Genomic DNA, 12,080 nt, shown 5'->3' with positions numbered 1-12,080 from the left:
AGTTTTATGAAAAATATGATGAGTCAGGCCAAAATCCTGGCCCATTTGCCAAACTATTAGAAAAATAAGGCATTCGTGCTCATTACACAACGCCTGATACGTCACAGCAGAACGGTGTTGCTGAGATGCGTAATCATACACTTGTGGATATGGTTAGAAGTATGATGAGTTCTTCAAATGTACCTGTTTCCTTGTAAAGTGAAGTATTAAAGACCGCTATGTATCTCTTAAATAGGGTTCTTAGTAAGGCGGTTCCAACTACTCCTTTTGAGTTGTGAACTGGTAGAAAACCTAGTTTTAGACATTTATATATTTGGGATTGTCCAGCGGGAGCTAGAATATATATATATAATCCATAAGAGAAAAAGTTAGATTATCGAATAATTTCTGAATATTTTATTGGTTATCCAGAAAAGTCTAAAGGGTATAAATTTTACTGTCTTAACCATAGTACGAGAATAGTTGAAATCGAAAATGCAAAATTTCTAGAGAATGGCGAAAATAGTTGGAGTTAGAAATCAAGAAAGGTTAATTTCAATAAAGAAATGGTTGATATTCCAATAATTATTTCTCATCGAGAAGTTGTTATTTCTCAACCAGTTGAGCAGAATGAATAACATGTAGGTAATGATTCTCCACTTCATGAGGATACCGCCATTGAAAATATTGTAGAACCACCACAACCGGCAGTTTTGAGAAGATCTCAGAGGGAAAGAAAGTCTGCTATTTCAGATTATTATGTGGTATATCTACAAGAATCGAATTTCGACATTAGGATTAAGAAAGACCCGGTTTCATTTTCACAAGCCATGAATAGTGATGATTCTAATAAATGGTTTGATGCTATGAATGATGAGTTGAAATCAATGGATCAGAATAAAGTTTGGGATCTCGTTGAATTGCCTTCTAATTATAAGAAAGTCGGTGTAAGTGGGTCTTTCAGACCAAGCGCGATGCAAAAGGCAATATCGAACGATTTAAGGTCAGACTTGTGGCCAAGGATTTCACTCAAAGAGAAGGCGTTGACTATAAAGAGACCTTTTCTCCTGTGTCAAAGAATGACTCACTTAGAATCATTTTGGTCTTAGTAGCTCATTATAACTTAGAGCTGCATCAGATGGATGTGAAAACCGCTTTTCTGAATGGTAATTTGGATGAAGATATTTACATGGAGCAACCTGAAGGATTCGCAATAAAAGAAAAAGAGCATTTGACATGCAAATTAAAGAGATCCATATATGGTCTTAAACAAGCTTCCAGGCAATGGTACTTAAGGTTTAATGATACCATTACCTCCTTCGTATTCAAAGAAAATGCTGTTGATCAGTGTATATATCTAAAGGTCAGTGGGAGTAAATTTATCATTTTGGTGCTATATGTGGATGATATTTTGTTAGCCATTAATGATCTTGGTTTAGTACATGAAACTAAGGGATATCTCTCGAAGAATTTTAAAATGATTGATATGGGTGAGGCAGCTTATGTTATTGGCAAAGAGATCTTTAGAGATCGATCTCATGAACTGCTAGAACTGTCTCAGAAGGGGTATATTAATCGAGTTCTAGAGAGATTCGATATGCAGCTTTACTCAGTAAGCGATGCGTCTATTGTCTAGGGTGACAAATTTAATGAAAGCCAGTACCCAAAGAATAACTTAGAAAGAAAGCAAATGGATGAAATTCCATATGCATCACCATTAGGGAGTTTGATATATGTCCCGACTTACACTAGACCGGATATTAGTTTTGCAGTAGGGATGTTGGGCAGATATCAAAATAATCCAGGAATGGAATATTGGAAAGCAGTGAATAAGATTATGAGGAACTAAGGACTATATGCTTACTTACAGAAAATCGGATCATTTGACATGATTGAATACTCGGATTAAGATTTTGTTGGTTGTCTCGATGGCATAAAGTAACTATTATTGTTTATTTTTCTTTCTGTTAGATCCTGGAGCAATCTCATGAAATGTGTGAAGCATTCTATAGCTTACTACTTCCTACATAATGGAAATCGAGTTTGTGGTGTGCTTTGAGGCCACATATCATGTTTATAGTTGCGGAACTTCATCTTTGGTCTTGGTGTTGTCGACTCAACTACCAGACCGAATGAAGATTTATTGTGATAATTCCGCTGCATTGTTATCTCTAATAATATCAAGTATTTAAGAGATTCCAAGCATATGGAAATAAAGTACTTGGTTGTTACAGAATGAGTTCAGAAAAAACAAGTGTCAATTGAAAATTGAGTACCACTCTTATGATCTGTTAACGAAGGGATTGCCGCCAAAGACTTATAACATGTTTTCAGGATGAGTCTTTTAACAACCCTTGATTGAGTGGTCATTGTGCATGACACTATTTAGCGCAAATATTTTATTTCTGATTTTCCTGTTTCCAATTATGCGTGCACATATTATTTTGGATGTTGTATAACAGGAAATGTCTTAACAAAACAAATTACAAGGGCTTTAGGCATTATAGCCTAAATAATGATATTTTTTCTATTATGAACTTGGTTAGTGAAGGTTATCAATGGTGGGGTGCATAAAAGGGAATATGGCATTGTGCTATACAACCGCTATGACTCACATTGGTGGTCTAAATTAATCACAGTTTTAAAGTTTCTAATTGGTTTGAACCTATTGGTTGTTTTAAATCCGTGATCACGTGTCAAAGTTTTTTGGTGTAGAGCCCACTCGAGTCGTTTTAAACAAAATGCATATTTCTAGAAATACACTTTGCATCACAATCGACTTGATGGGCCAAGTGGAAGAATTTTAGTTTTTCCTATGAGTGTGGCCCACTAGCCTCCACGTTTTGTGCATGTGGGACTCCACTATCAGATAAGCCAATGAAGTGATATGGTTCATTATGATAACTAATTAGAATAATAGATGAAGGAAAACTCTTGATAATAAAAGAAACCCTAATGGATTAGGTGTCTTTTAATAATTATCTCTAAAACCCTATTCTCTATAAAAGGTAGAATACCCACCTCTTATTCCTACGGTTTTTTCATCAATTAAAGTACTGGGGTATTCTAGAAAAATAGAGACAAAGAGAAGAAGGTGAGCCAAAAATTAAGATGTTTCTAATTAAGGAGTTTGTTCTTTCTAATCACGATGGTCAACAAAGGTACGCTATTTATTGTTCTTGAGATGTATTGAATTCAAGATCATGTTATATCTGTTTTCCGCATAATAATTTTTAATACAGATAAAGATTTACAGTTATAGCTATCTGTATTCAATTGGTATTGGAGTTGTATATAAATCTCTAGGGCTTGATTATTCTGTAAATTGTAGGCACATTCATGATATGAAATCAAAGAATAGCTAAGTTTCTCTAAAGTTTTTTACCTCCACCATGACCACGTTTCCTTTTTTGAGGTCCCCATCAATACAATAGCCATGTTTGTGCAATTTCAGTATTCCATACAGCATGTACCTAGAAAATGAAAACCATAAATCAAGCAAAAGGTGAAAAAACAATCACATTAATATATAAAAGAGAAAAGAAAACGTAAAGTGAGATTAATTATCACCTTATACAATCTTTTACTTGTTCTCTGATCTTGTACCTCCGATTTCCCAAACCTACGGGTCGATATGATCTATAAACTCTTGTCACGTTCAACCAGTCTTCCAAAGTTTGGTTCCACTTTTCGTTGACAATACATTTCTCTCCCAAGTCTATAAAATGACATCTCAAAAACGAAACGTGATTGATAACATTTGAATATCTTCTCCCATCAACTTGGGAGGAAACCCTCACTTCTATGCTTTCTTGTGTGAGATACCCATCTTGGTTTGCCTCTCCATCGTCCGGTATTAGATATGAGACAGCAGCTGTTTTAAGTGCCATGATACTGTGAATGAACATGAAAGGGAAAACAAATTAGGCCTTCATCCCAAATTAGAACCAAGTAAGTTTGAACTCTGCACCGACGTCAACATAGAGATTTCAAACATAAAACTAAAACATCAGAACTTGAAACTTGTGCTCTTCAATGGAAGCATTAAATAAAAGCAGCCGAACAACTGGTAAATAAGTTTTCAAACTCAACAACCCTAGACCTCATAACTCCAGAATTTGAAAAAGAACAAAGACCCATCTTAGAAATAGAGAGAAAAAAACCCGTAAGAGAGGTATGAAAACTTATTAGTACCATAAGAAAGCAATCTTTTTAACAAAACCTTCGGAATCTTTTGACCAAACAATGTATATATACATGGTTAAATCAAGTGTGGAAGACAAACCGATGTTTGAAAAGAATGCTAGAGCTATCAATCTTCCTTATTGTGCACTTAATACCGATGAGTACAATCGAGTATCCGCTTGTGAAATGACCAAACAAATTTGGGATAAACTAGAAATAGCATATCAAGAAAATCATCAAGTTAAGGAATTCAAAATAGACATTCTTGTGCTTAGCTATGAAAATGAAATCGTATGAGTCTATACTCAAATGTTTGCTAGATTTGCTAATATTACTAACAGTTTGAAATCTCTTGGCAAATCTTACATGGAATCCGAAATGACGAGAAAAGTTCTTAGATCAATGCCGAAGAATTGGGATACCCCAACTTCCATTGTAAAATGATGTTCGAACTCGGGATAGGGGTCTAAACGAGCCGAGCCATGCCGAGCTTTGTGGTGTTCGAACTCCGCTCGTTTACTAATTAAACGAGCTTAAAGCTCGAGCATGAGCTCTCTTGTTAGTAAACGAGCAGAGCCTATACAACCTAACCGAAATAAAAATCTCACAATAACCTCGTTCCTATTAATTTTTTCTTCAACAAGAGAGAAATACAACCAAAAAGATGGGAACTCACACCAAAAATTGCTTGGCAGTTTCGCCTACACTCACTTATTGACGAAAGAACAAGTAGGGTCGATTATGAATTTTCAAGGGTCCAATACGAACTTTTCAAATGAGGCACTTTACATAGTTCATTAATAAAAAGTTTAAAAATACAGAATCAATTTTAAAGGAAAATTTTACAAGTATCCAAATTCATAAGTCCAAAAAAACTTAATAACTATTCTATCATTAAAAAGATTTTAATTAAACATCAATTTTTTACCCAAAGCCAGCCCTAAAAACAAGAGACACAATATATACACATAACACAGTTACATTCAAACACACAAACAGATCGAGGAATTGTCAGTCGAATCCAGCTAAAAATAACGGAAAATATATAGGTACACTTGAAGCTCAACCAAAACAAAGAATTTCTCTACGAAATCTCAAAAAAAGATTAAATGAACCTTAGTCATTCAGAGAGCAGTTGATGGTTTAAACCATCATCAGATCCGCAGAAGTAATAGTAAAACAGTTGAGGTCAAAATCACTACTCAATCACAATCACCTAACGAACTGATTATTCTTCACAATGCGAAATGGAAGAAACACTTATACAAGAGGGAGAAGGATTAGAAACACTATAGAAAAGGATCCCAAATATATATATATATATATATATATATATATATATATATATATAGCTTTAAACTAAGTAAGTAAGTTAAACATTGAAGAAGTATAGACAAGGATTTCTCACAGTGGGTTTCGTGGGATATTGACCGATTTCAAGCCTCTAACGGAACGTTGGTTGCTCTGGGTACATGAGCTGTGGAAGAGAAAAATAGATAAGAGATCAACGAAGAAGAAGAAGAGAAAAGGAGAGGAAGTCAGTGAAGCAAAAAGAGAAAAGAGGGGAAACCAGCGAAATGAAAGAGAAAAAGTGAAGATATTTGCCGGAAATGAAAATGGTAATCTCTTGGTTTTGGTATATATCTGTGATTCGCCCAGAGCAATATCCCCTCTCTCTACACGATTTCTTGCACAAAGAGGTGCAAGCTGTTGTTCAGGTACAAATATATACAGTATATATCACCCTGCATATATTTATCAGAAGAAAGGCAGCGATTGGTGTAGTACTCCAGTGAAAAACAAAAGACGTACGTCATGGGTTAGGACCGATTGGGTGGGTACCCGACCCATTTGTAGGGAGGGTCCAGGTTGGATCTAATACAAATAATCAGAGTTGTTCATAAATTTTTAAATAAGCAGCTTTTTTAAATTGCTCCAAAAAGTATTAGCTCAATCGAATATTTGTAAGTGTTCCATCAAATCATTGAATTTTTCATACAGAATTTTAAAATAAATTATGAACAAGAATTAGATTATTGGATCAAATACTTATATTTATTGATCAAATTGAGTTGATTTTTTCCAAAACATCTCCAAAATTATTTTTTAAAAAATAAATGGATCGGATCGAATCATTTGTTTAGAATTCAAGGTGAGCCCCACAATCGGAACCTAATCCATCGTTACCCATGGTCGAGTTGCTTTAGAAAATGAATTTACCTCTCAAATACACCATCCAATAGTACGTAGATCTCACAATTTATTTTGACGATTTGATTCTATCATTTAGTAGGTCAACACACACACGCGCGCGCACACACAGACATATATATATATATATATATATATATATATATATATATATATATATACGGAACGGTTCAATGGACACCCTAAAAAAACACCCAAAAAAACACCCATAATCTCATTCTCATAGTTCCCGATCAAATTTTTATGATCTGAACCGTTCAATGTGTGCAGAATGTGATTTTAAGGGTGCTCGCAAGAAATTAGCAAAAAAAATGACCGAAAAAGGTTTGATTTAAGCAGTTTTTATTTGAATCGTTCAATAAAAAACCGTTCGAAACTGTTCGGATCAAGCCCTTCCCGGTCATTTTTTTTGCTGATTTCTTGCGGGTACGCTTAAAATCACGTTCTGATCACATTGAGCGGCTCGGATCATCAAAATTTGATCGGGAGCTATGGGGTGTTTTTTTAGGTGTTTTTTTAGGTGTCCCCGGAACCGCCCCGATATATATATATATATATATTAAAAAAAGAAGGGCAACACATATATATGATTCATAGAAAATTATGTATTTGTAGCAAACTTAACAATTTACTTTTGTCTTCATAAAAATAGCCCCTTAAATTCGTCAATTGATTTGAATCGAGCACTTATTAGTATTCGATGAACTTAAGTTTTTACATAGAGGGGCATACAAAATTAACTCAAATCATCTAAATAATTTGTGACACCTGCACTAGATGGTGTTTTTTAAGGATCTGGGGGTACTATAGTGCAGAGGTGCACTAGAGCAGTGTAGGGCATATCTCAACCGTCCATCTTAATAATCAATTGTTCGGATTTAAAAATGAACTCTTATCTGCTGTTATAGTGCTCTACATTGCTGTGGTGCAAACGGTTGCCTCGCCATGCACGCTTTTCCTCTCCAGGAGCACTACATACAAAGACCATAATTTACTCATACCTACAGACACTTGTCGTCTTCGATCTATCTCCAGATGCAGTGTGGTGTGGAAGACGAACCGATAAGAATGAGAAGATAAGGGGCGAAGGGGCTGCTAGCTGTAGAGCAAACGGGGTGTACGGAAAAAGGGCATTTCTTGCATTACAAGGTCACCTGGTGTGGCTCAGTTTTGGATTTATATGACACGCGAAACTTTCCGAAACCAGACAACTAATTTCAAATTTCTACAGTACTACTTTTTAATCCGTCGGCCCTGAAAATTATCAAATATATCCCTGAGTTTTCATTTTCTTTCTTTTAAGCAACATTTTTGGCCTAATAAGCTCACAAAAGTTGAACTTAAGAGAGCCGATGCAAGCATCTGCTGGGGACAACAGGTAGTAACCTACTCTTCAGAGTATACATCACACGAGACAAATAGGAAAATTAAAAAATACTATTAACCACTTGCACGCTCCTCTTGAGACCTGAAATAAGTTGCTTAAGTTGTAAAATTCTCTCTTATATTTGTTTTTTAGTAAACTTTTTTCAACTTTAAGCCCATAATTTTAGCCCTTAATTTGGACTCCTCTCATCAAGTTACAAAAAATATTATCAACCACTTACTCCATAATTATTTCATCTTGTATAACTCGTTGAGTAGGACATGTTTGCCAAAAGTAAAATTAATCGGACATTGATACTTGATAGACACGTAATTAGATCACCTTTGTCTTTTCAAAAACTAGACCAGTATAGTTTGAAAACTAACTGTCCATTATTTTCAAAGACAAATGTGAGCCGATCACTAGTGGACCAGTACCCGATCGAGATCATTCTATCATGTTTGATCTACTAGATGAATTCTAAAATATTAACACGGTTCAGATCAAATAAGTGCGCTCGGATGGGCCCAAAATGCTCGCCTGACACCTTGTGTTGTGCACACCACTCCCACTCCCGGCCCCCTTTTTTCTTCTCGTTTTTCTCTACAAATCCAAGAGATTTAAACACACCTTCCAAGTCTCTATTTGGTCGAAGAGTGATGAGATGATTTGGCGGTTAACATAATAAAGTATGTATAGTACATTGTCAAGGAGAGGCCAGTCTGGTAAGATAGAAAAGGATTATGGGAAATACTGTATAATACATACAAGGTACGTTTTTATGTGAGTAGAGCTTCTCACCATTTCTCCTAAGAATTACTATGATTTTCCACCATTTTTCTTTTTTTATCATTTCTCGTCAAATTTCATCACTTTAATGTGACACGATGAGAAACAAATGGGGGGCTTTGATGTGGATATTGTTTCTCACCATTTCTCTCAAATCAAAATGCATGGTTGGGACTACGGTTTCGCACTCCTTTTTTTAATCATTTCTCACCAGCTCATTCAATCTAAACGAATGAATCTCATGTTTAAATAAATATATATGTATTATTTGGGCACATTGGATATAGATTTCGATAATTTGAGGACCCCATATGTTAAATTGGGATTTGTGAAGCCCTATGAGTTATGAGTAAGGGTGTCAAATGGGCGGGTTTGGGTCAAAATGGACAAGTTGTAAGTGGGTTGGGTCTTTAATGGGTCATTGACCCAGTTAGACCCATTAATTATGAGTTCAATTACCCGTACTCAACCCGACCCATTTATTTAAAATCAAACCCAACCCGCCCATTAACCCAATTACATACTATATACTAAAATTTTAAAATGACCAAAATACCTATATACACTGAAATGACCATATTACCCCCATACAAAAAAATGAAATCTGAGAAGGACCATATTACCCCCAAAAAAATAAACTTAAAAAATAAATACTACTAGTCCGTATAATTCGTTTAGTTGGTTTTTTTTTTTTTTTTCCGTTCTTGCATGTTTAGTTGCATTCTCTCTCTCTCTCTCTCTCTCTAGTCTAGCAGTTCAAGCAAATTGGGAGAATCCAGAGTTCATTTCTAACATCTCCCTCAACGTCCGCCGCCTCTTCGATTTCCTCGTCCAATTCGGTAATTTCCGAAAAACGAAACTCATCTAAAATTTCGGTCCTTCTCAGATCTCATTCGGGATTTTAAAAGACTCTTCTAGGGTAGGAAGTGATTTTTCAAAATTTGTAACATTGATTGTCGAGATGGATAAGAGATTGAGTACTGCGGTAGGAGAGCGGCACCGCTAAAAGGAGAAAAAATGTCAACTTTTTTTTACTTAAAATTAGTTATTTTTCAAAATATTTGGGTAAAATTAAAAAAAAATTACCTTTTCGATTTGTTTCGTCGAGACGAATCAAATAGTCAAAAAAAAAATTAGCACAAAATGAACAATCGCAAAAAAAATTGAATAAAGACAAAAAGTACTAAAAGAGAGAGTTGTTTTCGGAACGGGGTCTAATGATTTTTGACTTGTCCGGAAAATGCATTTTGAGAACTTTTTTAGTATTTTGAATAACAAATTATAAATGAATTAGCAGTTATTAACTTTGAAATTTATAAATCCTTTGAAATCACTGCCATTTTTCCGAGGGATTTCACTGCTTTTGAAATGGGTTTGTTTTAGAGAGAGAGAGAGAGAGCGCAACTCAGAAGAGAGAGAGAGAGAGAGAGAGAGAGAGAGAGAGAATTTGGTTCAGTAATTTAATTTGGTTCCGTAATTTACGGGGTGTTCCACTGTTTTTTGTTAGTGGGTTATATAACTTATATGCATGACTTGCTGGATTATTTAAGTTGACCCAATTAAGATCCATTAATAGATGAGTTAGATGGATTGAGACCCATTCTAACCCAACTTATAAATGGGTTGGGTTGGATCTATTTTTTAGTTGATGGATTTGAATTTGTTAATGAATTTGGGTTCAATTTGCCACCCTTAATTACGAGGTTCAAAATGGGAAGGGTAGCTAGAGTTTCTCTCAAATCGAACATGAGACAATAGACATACAGTGAGACTGTTTGAAAGAACTACATTTTTTTTTTGTTCCGCTTTGTAAGAACTACTTCTTCTTTTTTTTATCGGTTGTAAGAACTACTTTGAGGAGTAACTTTCATCACCTTCACCATTTGGTTGGCTTATCTGCCAGCCTTGGGGGATTGGTTGTCATGATCGCAAACTTCTCATGTCCCGAACTTTAATTTCTGTGAGAAGTGAGCATTAGTTTCGTGTTGTCTGTATTTTTCTTTTCATTGTATTTTGATGGAAAGTCGAAAGGCTATCTTGAAATACAAACATGTGTCCCGGATAAAAAAAAAAAAACTTCAGTTGCTTACTTTGTTCGTTTTCCATTTTACTAATTTTGTTTTGTTTTTATTTTCTAATTATTATCCTATTTTTTTCTTCAATCGTTATCTTATTTTTTTAATTATTACTTTTATTTCTCTCTTCGATCATTTCTTTATTTATTTCTTCATCCACTACTAAAACTGAAATATTCAAAAATGAAAACCAAACAAAATTATATTTCTTGCCTTTTGTCAAGCATATTGTCAATTTCATCTTTCTAGGTCTGTTTCTGCCTTTTGTCAAGCAAATTGTCAATTTCATCTTTTTGGGTCTATCTGTTTCTGCCTTTGCATCAGGAGCAGCCTCTCAACCAAGACGGTGAATCTTGCACGTCTTCCAACATTGGTATATGAAGTTCAACTAGTACACTTTAGGCATGCATATACTACTAGTATATTATTATTCATCACTCATACTCCCAACCATGCACATGCAAGTCTCCATTTCTTTATTTTCCAAATATTCATTTACTTACTTTCGAAACTTAATTTTTGTTCCTAAATTTTAATTTTAAGTTTTTCAATACATTTATAAAATATGTTAAATATTGATCTCATTTGGAAGGTTTTATAGTTGATACATATGTATGTTCAATATAACTTGAGTTACACGTAACGCCCACCACCATTCCAACTTGAGTTAAATATTGTTCAGTATGGGGACCACTAAGACACCAAAATCCTACTTATGTACATATAGACAATCCAAATTAAGACCCCATTCCAGAACGCATTTTAAGTCCTTATTTTTTAAGAAGGCAATTTCAAGCTCAAAAATTATAGGCTTATTGAAATCTAAAAATATGTAATATGGATCTTATTTGATAGATCTCATTAAGATCTTTAATACGATGCAAAAAAAATTAAAAAATTATTTTTCATTTATATTATTTTTAAATTTAAAAATATAAAAAAAATATTTATTTTTTAAAAAAATGTTCTGGAACGGGGCCTAAGTATGCAGCAATATGCATCTGCAGCCAAATTCAGTCAACCGCATTCCAGACAAAAGGGTAAGGAAACCCTTGCATTGGGACCACAGATACAATGGAAAAGAAATACTCACATCAAACCACATGGGCACACAAATAATCACACCTTGGGTCCACCACAATGTTGGATATAACAATCAACAAAAATAGGATCCCGCTATGCCCAGTCCAGTTTGGGGGCATCCATGCATGCATCCCTCATTCTAACTCAATCATTGGATCTTCATTTTTCAATCTTAATCATTGGATCAATCTCACCCATAATGAATGTGACCATATATTATGGTGAGTGTGAGTAAACATTGTGCCATTGCGGTCATACATTGTGATAAGTGTGATCATAGTGAATGGTATATAAAACTAATTTGTGTGGTAAGTAAAATTGATTTTTTTTTCTTCATAAAATCATAAAACCACCTTATTTTTGTGAGTGATTTGATCTAATAGTTGAGATTT

General features: G+C 34.6%; 1 protein-coding gene across 4 annotated transcripts in view; it reads left to right on the top strand.

Moving 5' to 3' along the window:
* Nucleotides 1-12,080, top strand: part of LOC131324541 (uncharacterized) — an 81,503-nt gene that overhangs the window by 10,316 nt on the left and 59,107 nt on the right. The window lies entirely within an intron of this gene.

The sequence above is a fragment of the Rhododendron vialii genome, chromosome 4a (assembly GCF_030253575.1).
Source record: "Rhododendron vialii isolate Sample 1 chromosome 4a, ASM3025357v1".
In the NCBI taxonomy this organism is placed as follows: domain Eukaryota; kingdom Viridiplantae; phylum Streptophyta; class Magnoliopsida; order Ericales; family Ericaceae; genus Rhododendron; species Rhododendron vialii.
The sequence above is the reverse complement of the archived record's forward strand: the minus strand, read 5'-3'. Positions and strand labels throughout refer to the sequence as shown.